Genomic DNA, 21,193 nt, shown 5'->3' on the forward strand with positions numbered 1-21,193 from the left:
ATCAAAAGATTTCATAAATATATAACCTGAGGAAGCTCTTTTTCCTCAAGTGTGAAGTGTCCAGTTTTCTCATTTTTAATACTCCAAATAACCTTTGCTAATATGTGATATAATTTCATATGTAACAAAGAGTAATATCTCTACTAGGTGACACAGATAATAACTTAAAATATCATCCTGACAGTTACCCTCTTTGACAATCTGATCAGCCAAACCTGCTATTCTTTTCTTTATCATAGAAAACCGGCTATGTTCTGAGTGCAATGATCTCTCCATTACTGCCTAGTACTCCAGAGAAATGTTTCTTCTCTCTACATACGCATACACGATTCTCTTCTCTTAAAATGTGCTTTTATCCCGGCTGTGATTGACATAATCCTACATATCCCAGTAGAGCTAGCTATAATACAAAGTCGTTGCTGAAGAGCCACATATTATTCATTTTACCCTTCCAACCCTATCAGTATATTTTAATAATTGTTCAGCACAACCCTTGGATCTAAATCACCAAGAATACTGAGATTGTCCTTGGAATATTTTTAACCAAACTTAAAACCTCCTAGGACTGGGAAATTGCTATTATTAGGAATTGGCATATACCATACGTCATTTTCTCTAGGGTTAATGAGTCTGTAAAATTCAATGACACTTCAACCAAAGGGGTGCTGAGATTCCGGGAACCTACTTGATATCAAAGAGGAGGAATTCCTATAATGAAAGACAAGGAGGCTAATAAACACAATCATCTGGGGCAAAAGCACATTAGTTTAAAATAAAACTGAAAGAGAAAAAAAACATTTTCTCATATATTGATATATGATTACAGAAATATTATTAAACAGAAATATCTAAATGTGAAGCTATTGGATCTACAAATGTATCTAAAAATGTCCTCCTTCCAGGTCTACACACTTCTGAAGACAAGGCTTCCATCTCTCTCTCCCCTGAGGAGCTCCCTGGTCTTCAATTTACATCGTGTAAAATAAGCAAGATTTACATCCTCAAGGAAGTAAAACTAGGGTACTTTTCAATATGTTTTCAGTTTGAGGAATAAAGTGATGTCTGAAAGACCAATGTCAGAGCTGTAGAGCTGATGTATTAAGGTTTCCAATGAAATTTCTCATAGGAAACCCCTGGATAGGATCCCTTGAATAAGGGATTAAAAATATGGTCAAGATATTCAAAATATGTCAAATTAGTAATTCCTGGGTGCAACTTTCTTGGCCTTTGTCTCACTGATGAAACTCTCATTCCTTTAAAGTGTTGTCATATCAAACGGCAATGATTTCCTATGTCCTTCAATGGAATCCTGTGTACAACACAACAAAACACCACGTGCTCTGTTCCATCCTCACAATTGTTCTAATGTTCAGCCCATTGCGGCAGTCACTGTGTCAACGCAACCCTTCCGGGGCCAACCTCTTTTGTTGTTGTTGTTGCCCCTCTACTTTACCAAGTATGATTTCCTTCCCACAGTGACTGGTATCTCTTGATACTAGGTCTGAATTAGGTGGACAATATCTCGCTCTCCTTGCCTCTAAGGAGCCTTCTAGCCATGCGTCTTAGGCTAGAGAGGCTGTGTGAAAAGTGTTGGAGGATACAAGGAGGAGCAGCCAAAGAAGATGAAGAGGACACACAGAGTCGGTGTACCACAAAGAGCTAGCTAGCAGCTAATGCTGCTGAAGGAAGACGTTCAAGTTGTACCGAAAACCTCAACTAAAATCTAGGCTTCAGGAATTGATGAAATACCAATAGAAATATTTTAACAGGCTGATGAAGCTCTGGAAATATTTACTCATCTATGCCAAGCAATTGGGAAGAAGGTCACTTGGCCAACTGAATGGACAAGATCCATATTTTTACACGTTCCAAAGAAAGGCGACCCCAAAATGCACATGTTATAGAATAATATCGTTGACATCACCTGCAAGTAAAATGTTGCTGATGATCATCCAAGAATGGTTGCATCAGCAGGGACAGGGAACTGTCAGAAGTTCATGCTGGTTTCAGAAAAGGACTTGGAACAAGGGATATATCCTTGCTGGTGTCAGATGGATCTTGGCTCAAAGCAGAAAATATCAGAAAAATATTTACTTCCATTTTATTGACTGTGCCAAGGTATTAGACAGTGTAGATTAATTAAATGGAGAACCTTGAGACGAATGGGAATTCCAGAAGACTACCTTGTGTTCCTGTAGAACTTGCACAGGTATCAACAGGCAGTTGTGGAAACAGAACAAGGGGCTATGGCTTTGTTTGAAATCAGGAAGGTGTGCTCGTGGAAACAGAATGAGGGGCTATGGCTTTGTTTGAAATCAGGAAGGTGTGCTTGTGCGACAGTGTGTGTTCTCACACTGTACTTATTAAATCTGTATGCTCAGCAAATCACCATAAAATTGTGGATTAAATGAATATTTCAGCATTAGTATTAAAAGAAGGCTTATTAACAATCCACAATATGCAGATAACACAAACTGCCTATCTGAAAGTCAGGAGCACTTGAAGCAATTGCTAATGAAGGTCAAGGAGTGTAGCCTTCAGTCTGGATTACAACTCAATGTCAGGAAGACCAAAATCCTCACAACACGGTCAATAGGTAACATAATAAATGTTACCTATTGAACTTGTTTGAGATTTTATCTTGCTTTGATCCACTATCAAGGCTCCTGGAAACAGCAGTCTGGAGATCAAAAGACAGAGTGTGTTACCTCGATCTGCTGCATAAGTCCTCTTTAAAGTATTGAAAAGCAGCGGTGTTGCTTTGAGGATTAAAGTGCAGCTGACGCAAGTCATGGTGTCTTCAATTGCCTCGTATGCATATGAAGTTGGCGATGGGTTAAGGAAGAGCAATGAAGAATTAATGTATTTGAATTGCGGTGCTGGTGAGGAATAGTGAAAGGACCGTGGACTGCTGAAAGGGCAAACTGCTCTGTCGGAAGAAGTACCATTAGAGTCCTCTTTAGAAGCAAGAACGGTGATTTGTCATCTTCCATATTTTAGATGTACTGTCAGGATGGGACATCGTGTTTGAGAAAGCAGCGCGACAGCAAAAGAGAGCGCGTCCCTCAAGGAAATGAATGGACCCCACAGCTACAGCAATAGGCTCGGATCTGTGAACAATTGTGAGGACGGCACAGGAACGTGCAGTGCTTTGCTGCGGTGCATAAGGCAGCTTGGGATGGGAACTATTGGTGCCACCTAACAATTGCCGGGGAAACTTGTCTCCAGCCAGCCATTGACCACAGTCACGTTTCAACGTGATTAAATGGAATCCAGCTGTGCGTGCATAAACCAGAACCTGACTAGCCGTACATTTCACGTCCCCTTACGTATCATACACTACATAATGCATAATGTTCAATACCTAACTCTCGAAATGTGGTTTTAACAAAATATAATTTTATATATATATATATATATATATATATATCATTATTTCATATAATTTCTACAGTGATCAAAATAGAACACACTGTTGTGGCACTTTAGGGCAAAGCAGGAACCAGCTAGAGCAGTAGTTCTCAACCCTTTGGGGGTCAAATGACCCCTTCACAGGTGTTGCCGAATTCATAAAAGTAGACAAATTACAGTTACGAAGTAGCAACAAAAGTAATGTTATGGTTGGGGGCTCACCACCACATGAGGAACTGAATGAAAGTGTGGCGGCATCAGGAAGGCTGAGAACCACTGAGCTAGAGCGTTCCATGACACTGATTAAAGCACATGACTGATCTCTGATACGGAAAGTGTAGGAGGCTGAGATAATTGGTTTTTTCCAACTCTCCATCCAAGATCAAACAACATCCACTAGTGGTCATGAAGTAGTAGAGATATAGATACTTTTCAGAGGAGATGCGGTCATTGAAGTAAATAGCTGATACTGCACGGAGGTTACCTCTAATCTATGGCACACTACATTTTTAAATTAAAAAATTATTTAGATCGACACCTCTGTTGTAAACTTATTTTAAAAAGAGACTTAGAAGGCAGCTACTGTAGAAGAAAAAAATGTGCTTTTTGTTTTGCTTCCCAAAGAAAAATTGACTATTATTTCACTATATATTAAAAAATAAATATCACAAAAGCTGACATTGTTTTACCAAACATGGTTGATTTCAGTCCCATTCTACTTATCCTGGCTCTGCGTCTATGTACACTGTGGCAGGGCAGAGAGGAAAACAAGAAGCTCAGGATGGTATTCTGGCCCTTTCAGTTCAGCTCAAACTTTAAGACCTAATAACTGTCATTAAGCTGTCATCATATGTCTACACCTAATTTGTGAAATACAGTAATAAAGCAAACATGGTAATAAATATAAAATAGGAAGATAAGTTAAAATAGCATATTGGTAACTTAGGAAACATTAGTAGTACAGGGTTAAATAGAGCAAAATATTTATATTGTGTAAAATGTGACTTTTTAAAATAGACAAACGTCAAATTTGCTAGAATATTCGTAGACTATAAAAGCAGAACTGTCATGTCAATTTGGAAATGAATTAAAGAGCCAGCTCAAAACAATAACAAAAAATTAATAAGGAATTGTAGTGCTTGCCTTCCCAATTTTTTCTATCAAGAAGATACCATTTTTCTATTTATCTGTATAGATACTCTAAACTTATGAGCCTACAAGGCATACTTTTAATCTATAAGAAATAACCTAAATCATATATGGGAACAAACACAGTCTTTAAATTCTGGGTAGCATAATACCTCACTGAAGACGCCTAGTGACGCCCTTTGCCTGTTTGGGGGCTCTACTGGCCTGTCTGGTCAGATAAGAGTGTGCCTTTGCTGTACTTTGACATGTGATACCTGAAGAATCATGACCCTGGAGTAGAATTTCCTGGCTATCCAATTGCTTGCCAAAGACTCATCACACCTTAGTTTTTTAAAGAAGCAACAACAACAACAACAAAATGTTAAAGACAGTGAGTCTCCTGATGCAAATGAATATATTTGACCTTGTGACATGAGGCTTAGGTTGAGGCTTTGACATGAATCATCTGCTGCCTCACCCACTTCTCACTTTGCAGCAGGCTCCCTTCAGTCGTGTGGCCACAGACAAATGGCTCCACAGAGCACCGTAAAACACTCTGCACATAACGTATCTCTCCAGATGCTGTGCTCAGGTGCACTGCCAGCTGTAGAAGCAGACACGATTTTCAGGGTCATTCACATGGTAGAACAGTTAGAAACTACATCGAGGGCCAAGAGGAGGTTGGCTAATTAAATTGACATCTAACAAACCATTTTCTATCAAAACAAGACTCCCTGCTGCCATAGGGAAAGTACTTAGATAGTCACCTTTCTTGAAGTTGGATTTGTCCTTAAATTAATTCATTGATGGTTATTACCTCTCTTTGCTTGTAACAATGTAATACAGTAACGTGATTGGCTAAGGGTGTGAGCTCTGAAAAGAGAATACTGAGTTTCAAACCAGGTCAAAGTCAACCCACTTCCGAGCTGCTGAACTTCAAGCAACGTTTTCAATCCACTTAAATCTCAATTTTTTTATTGTTGTTGTTTTATACTGTTTTGTTTAATCTCTGAGAGATAATGATGTCTGCTCCTTTGGGATGGTCTAACACTTTTTAAAATCCATGTGAAATGCTTAGCATCTTGGCTAAAATAAAATTTTTAAACGGTCAATTATTTTTATTACCCTTGCTCTCCAAAAGTTCCCAGTTCTTAAAATATACTGTTTCAAATTTTTCATCGTCAACAAATCTTAGCTCAATGTCTACCGCAGGCCAAGCATTCTATCAGGCTAAGAGAACTTCTCCCTTGGGTAAATAAAAAGCTGTACTTAGAGATATTTGAAGTGTAGTAGTGGTGCAATAGTTAAGCAACTTGCCTCTTAACCAAAAGGTTGATGGTTTGAATCTACTACCCACTCCACTGGAGAAAGATGTGGCAGTATGCTTCCATAATTTCCAGCCTTGGAAACCCCATGCGTCAGTGAGCTGTACTCTCTCCTCGAGTTTCAGAATCGACTCAACAATGGAACAGTGGGCTGTGTTTCCTCATTGCTGTTGCTTTGGATACTGTCTGTTTGCCCAGTGTCCCATCCAGTGTCTGAAAGAACATTTTTCCCCCCTTAATATCAAGGCACCCATTTTGGTGACAAAAAAAACCTTATGTATTTACTTGGTCACACACACACAAACATACATTGGAAAAGTTCATGTTTAAAATAAGACATGGACTAATTTATATGAGGTACTTCAAAAAATTTATGGAAAAAATTATTTTTGCATTTCATTTTTTCCATGAATTTTAAGATGTCTTTTATTGCATGTATGGAATCCATGTATATAGTTGATTTACAAATTATAATTACTAATCAATCTCTTGGTACTTTATGCATGCAGCCATAAATTTTTCCATTTTATCTTGGTGGAAGTTACTTGAAGTAATAGTATCTGTCTGTTTTATTGTTCAGTCCCTTATGCTGTTGACTGGATTCATTTCTCTGACCACAAAAAAATACATGCTTCCATTCAAACCCCAAAGAACCAATTAATTTTCATTTATATATATGTGTGTATTTATATAAAGAACATACATCAATGCATCCACAAGAGAGATCACTAGTACAAACAGAAATGTAATGAAAATTCCCAATGGAAAGTAAAGCAATGAATTCTATGGTTATTGAGAGGAGAGTAAGATCTCAAAAGTTTAAAATGCAATAACAATCTTATGCTAAAAGAATAAACAGCCTTTTCTTAGGCTGGGTGGTCAGTACATTTATCAGGCATCACTGATGTTCTCTGAGTTAGTGTTATTTAACATACCCACAGAGATGGTTTCTGGCACCTAACGCCATAACAGATGTTACAGCTTTCTACATATGCATTAATGTGAGCTGACAATGCTGAGAGGAAACCAGTGTTATAAAGTGGTATACTCACAGGAGGTCTTACAGTACCGCAATGCTCATTTAGGTTCTGGTGTCGTTAATAAATAAACCATGTCTTGTCTATACATTTGTGATCTGCAACACCCCTTTTTTAAGTAAGAAAAGTCTAGCAATCTTCTGGACTCAAAAATGTATACATTGACTTAGTAAAATATAAAAAAGTATTTCCCAACTAAAGTATCCCCTAAAACTAGTTCTGCTTTCTGCCATCCTTCAGCTGATAATGCACAGGAAAATCTCCTTTCCCAAAAAGCAGATTGACATTTATGTTCCTATCTTTTTCATCTCCCAAAAGGAGACAGATCTGTTTACAGGCATCTCTTTTAAGGAGCATTCTGATGTACTGTGGAAGGAATTACGAAAGAAGAAAATTGATCTGATCTAATTTGATGTAACATAAGCCAAATGGTTTATTATAGACAAATTCCCTCAACTGTGAATTGTTGCCCACTGAAGGAAGTTTCATATAAATGATTACATGTACGGGGAGATGTAAAACCTGGCAGGGATAGCCACCACTGTATTAATTTTCTTTTTCCATAAATAGTTTGTCATACCCTTCTAAGCAGGTGCATCCAGACGTCACTCAAATGCAAGTCACAAGAATATTCCTATAGGTACGTGATGAAGATTGGAGGGAGGATAGCAGGCCAAACTTTAAAAGACATCAATCACAGAAACCTATCAATCTTCTCTTTCAATCTACAGACTGATCTCCCATATGTCTCAGTGAAATTGTGTAGAATTTGAGAAAAGTGAGAACAGTTCTGGTCCCCAATATAGTTTCTCTATTCCTTATCCATTTGGAGTTAGACTAATGAGTTGTCCCCTTCGATGAGGTAGAGAGACCGTGTACATACTGAAGTGTCCCAATAGAACACTGGGAGCACACACAGTCACAACAAAGTTACAGGGGGGTGAGCTCTGCACCAGTCACAGGCAGGAGAAGTTTAAAAAGTTAAGAGAAAACATTTTAAACCTTTCAATAACTTGGCACTGCCAGAGCCTTTCCACTGTATTTCACAGAAGTGTTCATCCTAAATAGATGTCAAATTTCAAACGATAATAACAAACACAACAAAAAGGAAAACATGGTCCTTCATCACTCTCAATTTTCAAAAATCGACTGTAGAGTCCTACTAAACCCCTGGCAAAGGTAAAAGACAAACCAAAACCTCCGTAATGTGATTTGTTTTTCTCCAAAATTCTCTTTAACACCCATTCTGTAAATGATATTCTCAGTTAAATTTATGGGGTTTCTTCAATGCCTAGGGGAACCTGGATTAGACCCTCATCAGCAGTGAAACTTAGAGCAGTATCTCCCTTAAACCCAACAAGAAAGCTTCTGGTTCAGGTCTAGGCCTAAGGGTCCCTGCGCTGTGGAATCTCTTATTTAAAACACGTCTAAGACTTGATTTAGCCAGTCTGGACAGCAGGGCCTTCCTGGAAATATGCCCCCGCCCTGATCTGCCATTAGGCCCCAGTCCCCAGAAGGTCCCTCCTAGAAGTACTATACCACTCAGTACATTTCTCCCCTTCAGATACCTTCTCCATCCTCCACATACCTCCCATCTCATCTGCCACAGACATGGGGAATGAGATGCCCCTCAGATCTATGGTTGTTTCTGGGATCCACCCTTGTTCTAGAAGGGCACCCTGGAAAGCCAATTGCTTTTAATAGCTCTTGTCAAAATGCTGCTGACATTGGTTATCTCAAATCCTCTCCATAGAGAGTGGTTTTGAGTTTCTCCACCGAGGTTTTATCCTGATTTACGATTGAGTAGTAGATGGCAGCTTCATCCCTTGTCTAATGAGATTCCTTTGCTTGCCTTAAAAACACCCCTGAGTAGCTTTCTCAGTAGCTGGTCCTCTGCTGCCCCCTAAGGGCCTCTTCTCACTTTAACCACTGGACTAGCTCCTGGGTTATTCAAGACAAGAAAGAATCCACATTCTCATTTCATAGTACAGTGTGCAGAGCATTTCCAGGTGTGGTCACAATCATTCTCAAAGGATGCTTTTGAAGCAACAACCATGCTACCAAGCTGAAAGTTCGCCTTTCATGAGTTTCTTTCATGAAACTCACTAACTCAGCACTAATCTCAATACCTTAAAAATACAATATCACATGTCTATTTATGTTGCTAAGTGTCCTGAAGCTGGTTCTGACTCATAGCAAACCTATGCTCAAGAGCACCAAAGGAAAGCATATCATCACAATCATTCCTATGTGGGTGTCAGTGCTTCAGGTTATGGGACAATCCATCACCCCGAGGAAGGTGTTTTCTTTTATACGGAGAAGCAACCCATACTGAAGGCTTGACTATTGGATCTTCATCCATCAGTGTTAAAGTCTTTGTCTTTCAGCAAGCAAGGTTATGTTATTTGCATATTACAGGTTGCTAATGAGCTTTCTCTAGTAGTGTTGCATTCTTCTTCATGTAGTCTGCTTTCTCAGGCTATTTGTTCAGCAGACAGATTAAATTAAGTAGAAGGTAAGGACTGTAACCGTGAGACCCATCGGTCCTGATGTCCAGCCAGGTGGTAGTGTCTTGTCCTGTTCGAACTACTGCTTCTTGGTCTGTGCCTGGCTTCTACATGAGCACCGTTAGTGTTCTGGAATGCCCACACCCTGCAAGGGTATCCATAATTTGCTGACATACACAGTCATCAAACACCTTTTCATCCTAACAACAGAGGTAAACATCTTTATGGTATTCTATTTTAAGCCATGATTTATCTATGCCAGCAATTCTATCCCTTATTCCACACCCTCTTCTCAATCTGGTATGAATTTGTCATGGTCCCTGTCCATGTCTGACTATTTTGAATCACCTTCAGCAAAAGGGTAATTGTATGTGACATTAATGACTTTGTTCAATAACTTCTACATTATGTGGAGTCATCTTTGTTTGGAATGGGCACAAATATGGAACTCTTCCAGTCAGTTGACTAGGTAACTGTCTTCTATCATTCGATTTGTTTGTGGAAACATCTCACTGGTATTTTGTCAATTTCTGAAGTGCTGTTTTTGTCAATGGCAAAACATTGCAGTGCATCTTAGACTCCTTTTCTCTAATAACATGGTCCTTCATCTTGTGCTCCCTCCTGAAGTGGCTGAATGTCCACCGCATGTTCCGGTACAGGGATGCTATGTATTCCTTCCTTCTTCTTTGGATGGTATCCGCATTTCTCATTGTGTTGCTCATAGGATCCGTCAATATTTCCACTCTAGGCTTGATATTTTGGTGAGTTTATTTCATTTGAGTAATGCTGATCATGGTTTACTGACCCAAATCCCTGAACATTTCTTTATACTGTGGTACCTTGGCCTCTCAAGCTACCCTTTGACATCTTCTGTTAGCTCTTTCACGTCATCATCCCCGCCTCCCCCCACCTACTTTAGCTACTCTCAGTAGTTCAAGAGGAAATGTCAAAGTATCTTCAAATATCTATTTTAATCTTTTATTGACATTTTGCTTTCATAACCTATGATGTCCTTTATACCATCCCATTGCTTGTCTGGTCTGATTATTAATGGTCAACACATCAAGTCAGTTCTTGAGACGAGATATATATTTATATGGGATATACTAAAGGTATTCTTTGTCTCTTGTGAAATTGTTTATTTTCCTCAGTTCCACCTCAACTTTCTTATGTGGAGTGGATTGTGTTTAACAGAAAATATTTGGAATACGTTACTCTCTTTTAAAGATAACCTAAGAAGGTATTACAGCAATGCAAGGAAAGCAAATCATTGTGTGGCTTAGGAGAAGGACTGTGAGGATGGAGAAACATGGGTGCAGCCTGGTGATACGTAGGAGGTGGAAAAACACCTGCGACTAAGAAGCGAAGAGAAGAGCTAAGGAAGATGGAGTTTCTGGTTTAGATCATTGCCTGCATAGTGTCTTAGTTACCTTAGGTAAGTAGAACACAGGGTAGCCGCATTGAACATTAATCATGAAATGAAAACAGACAAATTGAACTTGATAAAAATGCCTTCCCTTCAAAGACATTGTTAAGAAAATGAGAATTGCCCAGAGGCCTGGCAGGGGAGGATGATTACGAAAGGAAAATCTTCTAGAATTCAGTGATCAGGGCCCAGGTCTTCTTAACATGATCGATGATTAGAGTGCATACAATGTGAAGTGTTTGCAAATAAAACAATCCAAAAAAAGAAAATGAAAAGGTAAACCAGAGAGTGGGGCCACATATATGCATCTATTCACAGATATACAAAAACCAACTTGTTGTGAAATATACACACATTTTTTAAGTTAAAAAAGACAAATAAATAAAGTGAGCAAAGATTTGAACAGATCCTTCAGCAGTACACATGCCCACGTGCATGCATATGCTCAGGGGTAAATCATAAGGTATTGATGCAAAATCCTAGAAAAATCTTTATTAAGCAGAAATATATAAAGGTAAAGCTATTATGCGTTTGCATCTCAAATCCTTCCCCAGAAAATTCTGAATTCTTCTATTAACACCACAATAACACAGCAGTTTGGGCAAACTGTTCCGCTTAACTGTTCTTGAAGCTTGGGAACAAAAAGATGTGTAAAGGAGTATGATCAGGGATCTGGGTTGGGTGGGGGTTCCCCATAAGATTCTTATAGGACAGCCTTGGCTACCCTAAGAAAATAAGAGGTGCATTGTCATGATAGCAAATGTGCCTGCATACTAATTTTCTGACTTTTTTTCCTCACCAATGAAGCTTTTCAATTATCTTAAATATTCTATATAATAAGCTCCCACAATTTCCATATGTCCACCATGAAAACCTGTCAATATTATCCTTTTGTCCAAATAAACTGTCGCTATGATCTTCTGTGCTGACCCCTCTGCATGGAATCTATCTGGTCCAGCAGATTCTCTCAGATGCCACTTCTTTCTTATTGAACTATTTTTTTTGTTTTTTTAATTTATTTTTTAATCTTTTTATTGGGGCTCATAAGGCTCTTATCACAATCTGTACATACATCAATTGAGCAAAGCACCCTTATACATTCGTTGCACTCATCACTCTCATAATTCACCTTCCATTTGGGTTCCTGGAATCAGCTCGGTTTCCCTTTCCCCCCCCCCATCCCCCTCCCTCCTCGATCCCACCCATGGTCCCTTGATAGTTTATAAATAATTATTATATCTTATCTTACACTCCCCGGCATCTCCCCTCACCCGCCTCCCCATTGCCCATCTCCCAGAGAGGTTACACATAGATCTCCAAGATTGGTTCTCCCTTTCTACATGCCCTTCCCTCCTGGCGTCGCCACTCCCACCGCTGGTGTTGAGGGGTTCATCTGTCCTAGATTCCCTGTGCCTCCAGATCCCCACTGCACCGCTGTACATCCTCTGGTATAAACAGTTCCGCAAGGCAAGGTAGAATTGGGGTCATGATGATTGGGGGGGAGGAAGCGTTCAGGAACTAGAGGAAGGTTTTGAGTTTCATTGTTGCTACACTGAACCCTGAGTGGCCCATCTCCTCCACACTACCCCTCTGGAAGGGGTGTCCAGCTGTCTACAGGTGGGCATTGGGTCCCCATCATGCACTCCCCCTCTTTCACGGTGATGTGATTCTCACCACCACCCCACCTTTGTTGTTGGAGACCTGGTCTCCTCTGTCCTTCATGGTCACCTATGTTGGTGTGCTGCTTCCGTGTGGGCTCGGTTGCTTCTGGGCTAGATGGCCACTTGTTTGCTTTGAAGCCTTTAAGTCCCCAGACGCTATATCTCTCAGTAGCCGGGTACCATCAGCCTTCTTCACCACACTTGCTTATGCACACTTTCGTCTTCAGCAATTATGTGAGGAAGGTGATCACACAATGATTGTTTTTGTTCCTTTGTATCTGCTGCATGGTCCATTCAACACCTTGTATTCGCTTAGGCCGTGTGCTTCTTCTCTGTGGGCTTTGTTGCTTCTGAGCTAGATGGCCGCTTATTTGCCTTCAAGCCTTTAAGACTATTTTTAAGACATCTAATGCATCCAGACAAATATACACTGGGAAAATGCCTGCAGCCATTCACTGATCAGAGCCATGGTTAAAGGGTATAGTTTGGGAAAGACCTGCACATGTAGGGACAGGGAAATTAGTAGCAATATTTTTGCATTTGACCTTGCGTGTGTGTGTGTGTACTGCAATCAGCCATGAAAATATGCTAAAAATCATTAGTCATTTGAGACCATCAAAACTACAATGAAATAACACGACACACCACTTATAATGGCTCCAAACAAAAACCCCGACCATATCATATCTGGATAAGGGTCTTACCTAACTGAAAATTTCATTGGAAACTCTTTTGCAGTTTGTCACCAAGTTAACATACAATTCAACAAGTCAGTGTTCACCCAAGAGAAATTATAACATAGGCTTACACAAAGACCTACACACAATGTTCAAAAGAGCTTATCCATAAAAGCCGCACAACTCATAAGTTTTGCTGTCAGTAGGTGCCTTGACGGAATCCCCCATCAGAGCGGTCTTAGGAGACACTCCCCCGTCCTGAGCCATTGTCTCCACTGTTGTGGCCTATGCTCTACCATGGCTACAATATGGCAGGTTTGCCTTTTGAAATACTGCTCTTTCAAAAGAGAAATGTTTGATGCAACAACAAAATGAATCTAAAAAGCCATCAGTTTGCTAATAAAAGAAACCTCACTCACAAAGAGCACGCTATGTGATTCCATTTAGTAGTATCCTCTCTGCAATGCAGTTAACTAGTTACGAAGGCTTTTCTGGACACTGCCTTTGTTACTCCCGCCAAACAGCCGTTATGTTCCTGATGAATCTTGGGTAGAAGGTGAGGGGAAGATACTGACTGGATCATGATTCAATCATCACTGGTTAACAGTGAAGTGTGCGTGCCATCCTGCTGGGTGCAAAACGAACCATTTCAGAAGCCGGAAGCGGGGATTTTACTGCCAGCGAGCGAGACAAGTGAAGATTGGAGTGCATCCTTTAGCGCTTGGTATCCCTGCATATTGAACCTCCGTGTATCCAAAAGATGCCTTTGACTCTGAAGCGTGGCAGATCAGCAGCTGTCAGGGCATGAATCAGAGCAATAGATGACCCTGCTCCCAGAGGAAAGCTGGGTGCTTTGGGGAAGAACCCTGGTTTGTGGAGCGGAGTACATCTGGGGAGATGGGCTGCGAACGCTTGGACCTGGAGTCTGATGCTTTCAGGTTGAGGCCTGTAGTGGAATGGCATTCCCTGTGGGAATTAAGTGGCATCCCTGAAAGAGTTTTGTTACATTTGCAACATTGCCCAAGCAGGGCAGAATCCAGGCCAAAGGACTGAGGGCCAGAAAGGAGCCTGCCTGCAGGCATGGCACAAAACTGTCCTGGCTGAATAACTGTAAGTTGTATTTCTTACCAGAAATGTAACCTGTTACCTTCCCTAATGAAATGCATCATCATGAGCATTGCCTGTGGATTCGGTGTGGCATGAATGATTGAAACCACACAGAAATAGAGTGCTCTGGGAGAGAAGGTCAGAATACGGTAGAAAAGGTTGGGGGATCATGGCGTGTCCGACTCGGCCTTGTCACAATTACCCTTAGGAGCCAGAGAAGGTCCATTTGGCGCCCATGGCATTGTCTCCCTCTGTATTAGTGCAAGCTCATAGAGAGCGATGGCTGGAAGATGGATGGCTAGCTGGAGCCTCACCGGAGCCAATGGAAAGGGAAGAGTCATAAAGGAACCGGGGAAGTTCTTAGGAAGAGACTATATGTTGATTTGGTGGTTTAAAGTGGGGTTAAATTTGGCAACAAGTGAATATTTTAAATTCAATTATGAATTTAAATTTAAAAGTGAATATTTCAGATGAGTGCATTTTATTATTTAAATCAAAAGTTTACTTAAATAGATCAGGTACAATGTCATAATTGACTATTCATGGATGCCACAATATGAAGGGCCCCTGGATTTACTTCTCCGAAGTTCCTTTTAGCTGCTAAAAGCACTGCACAATGATATTCTCCACTCTCCTAACATTACCGTGAACGATAGCAAAAACACGTTACAACTGCATTTTAATTAATGTATAATGTAGTGTATTAATATTACTCCCTGAAAAGAAAATATTTAGTTCTGCCTAATTGTTTCTGGAACATTTTCACTCAGTAAACCTTTATACACACACCATCCTTTCTAATAAAGAGCCTCGTTGAAGTATCAAAAAGGTGGAGACAATAACAATTTAACATGGCCGAATAAAAAGAGGTTACTGTTATCACAACCACTAAACAGCTGCTCAGCTCTTTCTAGATTCAGTTTTAGCCCCCATTGCATCTCCATCAGTCTTTCTCTTCTGACTCGGGACCATCTTTCACTTGCCAGGTATTCTGAGACATCCATCGTCAGCAGCCACTTCTCAAACCCTGGGAGTAGGGATGGCTTCTACACAAGGCCACTATGGTCCACTTTAAAATTTTGTTTTCGTTAGTTACATTTAAAACCCTATCATACAAGAGAAAAGCAGGAAATTTCCGTGGAAAATGCAGCATAATTGCCTCTGGGAAGCTTTTCTTACCTTTCACAAACTTTTAGTAGCAATTCAATAAATATTCAAGTTCTGCAAAGGAAGAGAATACTATATAATTTCCTCTAGTCTGTAATGAAGATTCACTGGGGATTCAACTAATTCAGAGTCCTCAGACATTATGAGCTTCTATAGAATTTTCCCCATAGCAACATCTCCATTTCAGTCCTGAATACAATATTTTAATTAGTTATGACCATGTTCTGTTATCATCCTCCGGCTTTCTAAAAAATGTTCATTATCACATGAGAAATTGAAACAAACTTCTCCTCCTTGATCTGCGAAATAGTTCAGTGAACCTAGTTAATCTCCTAATCTATGCTCTCAGGTGAGTAGAAGAAGAAAGAGAAATGGAGAGAGAGCTGCCAGAGCTAAACAGGAAAAGTTCAGAACTGAGAGAAAGAGCAAAATTAGCATTTCCAAGACATCAAGTCTCAAGGGCAAAAACAGTCTAGGAAATCCTATACTCAAAACTGTTTCTCCTGACTTCCACGGAATCTATTATCTATGGTGAGCCGAGAAATGGGGCAGTGTTACCTGGAGGACAATTCCTAGGGGGTTGGTCCTCCTACGCCTAGTACATCAGGTTATTATGATCTTGGCAAACCTTCTAATTTGTGCTGAGAGCAATCAAAATGCTTGATCTTAAGATAATAAAGGCTTCTTACATGTGATGAAACAAAATATAATCTTAGTTCAGATTAAAAATGAACTATAATGGGGTCTACTTTTTACTTTTCTCCTTGACCATGCTTGCTTTTTTTCCCCCAGACACGGGGTGAAGAAAACCATGTTACTTTCTGGACTGAATGTTGATGGTTGAAATGACCACACAGCAAAATGCAAGAAGCTCTCAATACACGGCAAATACTTTCCTCCAATGTTTCCATCCTTTCTCCTCTTCCTTTTAGAGACTCGGATGGTAACATATCCTCATGACTAAGAATTGCTGGAATCAGTTATGTCTCACAATTGTCTGATTCACAACCAACCATGGAAACGGTGCAACTCCAGTCTCATTTCATTCCTTGTTGCATGAGCTCAAGGACAAGTTGATGGCCGTCCCTATGAACAAGGGATACCAAGTGGTGCTGCAGACATAATCACAGAAGGGGCAGGCTGCTTGTGCCCATGACTGGAGACCATCTTCAGCTTTGTTTTCTACACAGCCCCTGGCACACTGACCACTCAACATTAGTACACAGAAGAGCCAGCCAAAGATCAACCCAATTCACACATTAGAGTGCTCTGCTTACCAAGAAAGCAAGTGCTATATTTTAAAGGACGTTTACATGCCAAAACAAATATGAAGAATATCAAGCCAATGCACTTTTAAACCCTAATTCCTCTTTAAAAGAAAAACAAAACTATTCCACACATCCAAACAAAATCGAACGGCCGCCAAACACCTGGCAGGGTTGTAGGGTGGGTACCTCTACCCTACATCAAAAATATATGAAAGTTAATATAGCCAACCTTGGCACTGCTAAATTTGTTCTTCCTCTCATAGAAAACCAAGTTAAGATGAAATGAGGATTTTTTTACCCTTTACTGAAGGAAGCAGGTTTTGACAAATATGCAGTGTGCCAACATCCTACAAACATCTATATTTGAAATTTTTTTACATTACATGAGGTTTCACTTCAGTTTTCAATATTACCCAAATTAAAACACATATGCACACCACTAAAGTGTATAGATTATGTTCAGGACCTCGGAAATTCAAGTGTAGCCAATTGCATTCAAATCTATGTGCAAACATCTGAGAGCGGCTCACCCCTGGCCGAGCCTGTGCTCAGAGCCCTGGTAACAGAGCGGTTCCGCACGAGGTGCACTCTCAGAAGCAGGTATGATAAGCATAAGCTATATTCCGTTCTGAGCCTGCGACCGTGCTCCTTCACAAACTAGTCACAAACGAAGCCAAAAAGACTTCCATCTTTCATCTTATTGCCCATGATGAAAATTAAATATTTGGAATGAAACTGGAGAGTGCCCAACTCTCTAAGGTTAAGAAGCAAATAAACTAATATGGAATCATTTTTAACAATGTTAGTCATTTTATTGGGAGCTCTTACAGATACCATAACACCCTGTAGTTCAATCCCATGGAACAGTGTTGTATGACTTTGTCACTTACAGCTCTCGAGCTGGGCCTGGTGCGGCGGCACAGGGTCAGGTTCACTCAGAGGAAAGCCACATGGGGATGAAGGCACGGGGCTGAGGGCTATGAATCCCTTCTGAAGGTCTTTCTCCTCAGAAGTCATCTGAAGAAAGAAAATATGATAAAGAACTTCAAATTAGTCAGAATCAAATGATAAGTGTGACAAATCAAGCTACCTGGCAAATTGCTCTGCTTACTTTTAGGCATGTAGGCAGTTGTGAGCCCTTTCTTTCTCATCTATGACTAAAACCCAGTAGCTAAATATGTGTTTTAAGGGATAATTGCGACTGATAACACCTCTCCTTCACCAAAGGGAAACCAGTGAGAAGTTTTCAGTCATTGCTGATACTATAATTTCTGGATTGGATGTGAAAGAAGGGGGTTAAAAGGTGACAAAAGGTAGACATCTTAATCCATGATCAAATTTTGAAAGCATATTTTAGTGAGACCTTACGTTACTCACAGCACCCAAACCTCCATCCTTCTTGCTACCTAGAGGCTCCCTAGAATCAGTGTCCCAATCACCATCTGTAGATCCAATTCCAATTCCAGGCCACCCCCTGTATGACAGAACAGAGCAGGGGATTTCCCAGAAGCTGTTCACCAGAGCTGATTCTCCAAGTTGCCTCGGGGTAGACCAAACCCACCAATCTTCTGGTTTACAGCCAAGTCTTTTAACCACTTCCAACATTCAGGGGACCCCCTCCCCTCCGTCTCCCTCCCCTCACTGCTTCCCTAAAAGACTACTTCATTACTCAGTTTGACGTCTTCCATTGTGCACGATCCAAACTCGGCTATTCTCACTTGCAGAGCTTGTCCAGCTGCTCGGCGCTGTTGGTCAGCTCTCGGAGAGAAAGCGGCCTTTCAGCTTCTGTGATGCTGCGCGCAGGCACAGCTGCGACAGAGGCAGGCCTTTGCGTGCTTACTTGCCCCTGAATTGTGGCTTCCGCCTGAACTGGCTTCAAAAACGTCCTGGCAATAGAGTTTGTGAGTCGATGGGACAATTATACACCGATTCTCTCTCAGTGTCCTTGAGAGAGAAGACCACCCGCTCAAAACTAGTGCTCGCAGCTCGTTCCAGCGCTGGTTCAGTGCAGCCCCCACACAGCTGTGACTGAGCTTCGAGGCCAAGCACAGCTGCCTCCGTTTGACTCACACCTACATGGCTTTCCTTCAGTCCCACTCTTGTTTCTCTGAGCCCCACGGCTTGCAGCTCTCCTCCCCTCCTATCTACACTGGAGGAAATACAGGGTTGTGGGTAGAGACCCCTTTGTCTTCCTGTCTGTTTGGCAAGGGCACAAGCCTTAAAGAGTAAGTACCATTGCCTAAGAGTCATCCCTACGTCCTCCTAAAGAATCATTACAATTAAGACTTCTCAGGACAATGAAGCTTTCTTACAGCTAATCCAACAACAACAGCAAATAAGAACCAGACACCATTGCTTGCCCAAAACCGCTTGCCTATTTTGTGTGCCCGTTACCCAGGGAGCCCTAGAAAACAAGCCATTGCGTATAACAGCCAAGTAAATCCATGGTCTCAAAATGGGGAACCATGAAGAAAATCTCAGTCCTTGGGCAAAACAACTCTGATAACATTGGGATGGGGTGAGGGGGATCTTTTAACCCTTTCAAGCTGAATTATTTCTGCTTTGGATTTTCTTAATCTGAGTTTTCAGTAATGGAAGGGCATTTTGAATTAAATGAACAATGTTTTCAGAATATATATTTTGATACAATTGGTGGGACAAATGTGTTATTCCAAGAAATCGCAGGACCTCTGCTTGGTGGGATGACCAGTTTCTTAAGATTCATGCAGTTATATAGACCACCACCAGATGGCAGCATGTACTAAATGTGGGATGCGTGTTTCCCACTAGACCCCACACGCTGCAAATATATTTAGGCTCTATATGCCTCACAAACCACGAAAAGGTTTAAAACAAAACACACAAAAATATGCCTTAGCATATTCAAGTTGTTTCCAAGAATCTCATTTCTTCTGATCTACTTTGGTATTTGTCATATTACAGGTGGGAGGAAAAAAAAAAAACTCTTGAAGACTGCCCACTACCAGTTCAAAGCAAATTATTCACCATAATAGTAAGGGGAGGAAATCTTAAAGAACTAGAAGATAGCTATATGGGTCTCAGTGCCCTGGATTTACCCTCTGTTCAATGAGGCCTTTCTATGAGGGACTGTCCAATTGTCTTGCTGGTGGACTTTGGGTCTCCACTAATTCATTCCCTTTCAAATCAATTTGGATGCAGGTTTTTTGAATTTCTGATAGCCCTTCCTGTCAACACCCCATGATTACACAGGCTGGGGTGCTTCCTCCATGTAGGCTTTGTTGCCCACCTGCTAGTTGGAAGCTTGTTTATCGACAAGCTTTTAAGAGCCTAGATGCTATATCTTTTAATAGCCAGGTACCATCAGCTTTCTTCACCACATTTACTATGAACCATTTTGTGTTCAGGGATTGTGTCAGGGAGGCGGGTATCACACAGTGCCACATTATTAGAACAAATCATTCCTATACAGAAGGAAGATTAAAGTAGAGGTTCAAGGTGTATATGCTTCCTTGTTTTATTTACATATATATGCATATAAACATGTATGTGTGTTTATATACATGCATGTATATATAAGTGAACACATGCATATTCACATATGCATATTTATATATGTGCGGGTATATTTATACATATATGCCTATATATAAATATATTGGACTTCGTTTTTCCTCATACTCCATTATTATGTTTGCCTGTCATTCCCCTCTCAGTAGTTCCTCTCAGATACATTTTTATTGATTAAACACACCCAGAAAAGCTACACCTTCCCCATGGTCCGTTTTAGAACATTTTCTATTCCCCTGTAGCCATGATTGTTGGCTCCCCACTCATTTCTCTGAAGGCACACTACTTCTAGAATGCATTCAGTAATTCCTTACAATGGCCAGAGAGAACTAACAAACAATACTGACAATTATAGGGATTCATTAGGGGAGTTAATGGGTTGTAACAAGTCAGGGTTAGTCAACAGTAAGGATACAAGCATCAGTCCACACCAATACCTCTCCGCAGCCACGAGCCAAATCTCTCTCTAGTCTTCACCTTCTCAGCCAAGTGGTGCCTTGGACCAGGAAGCCCAACTTTTCCCTGCCTCATTTCTCCAGTGATGCACCTCTGTGGTGTCTCATGGTTTCCTTGCCTCGGCCTCTGTTCTGGTCCTGTTCCTTTACTCTCGTCCAGGGTCTCTGTGCCACAGACTCTGGTGTCTCTGTCTTGACCTCTACCAGCCACTTAAGACAGATCTTATATGTGCTCTTCTCCTTATATCTTCCTCTGCCTAAAATGGCTCGTACACAGAGGAATAGTTTTCATGGAGGTGAGGTTTTGTTGTTCCTGCACCTGCTGTATCCTTCCCTCTTATCCATCTGGCCAAGCCACCCTCCTGAGATCAAAGCATGTCTTTACTGATGCCAAATGGCAATGTTCCTTTTCCTACTTTGATGCAACCAGCAGAGTTTTTAAGTATTATCTTACTTCTATTAACAGTAAGATTAC

This window comes from Tenrec ecaudatus, chromosome 7, assembly GCF_050624435.1.
Source record: "Tenrec ecaudatus isolate mTenEca1 chromosome 7, mTenEca1.hap1, whole genome shotgun sequence".
In the NCBI taxonomy this organism is placed as follows: domain Eukaryota; kingdom Metazoa; phylum Chordata; class Mammalia; order Afrosoricida; family Tenrecidae; genus Tenrec; species Tenrec ecaudatus.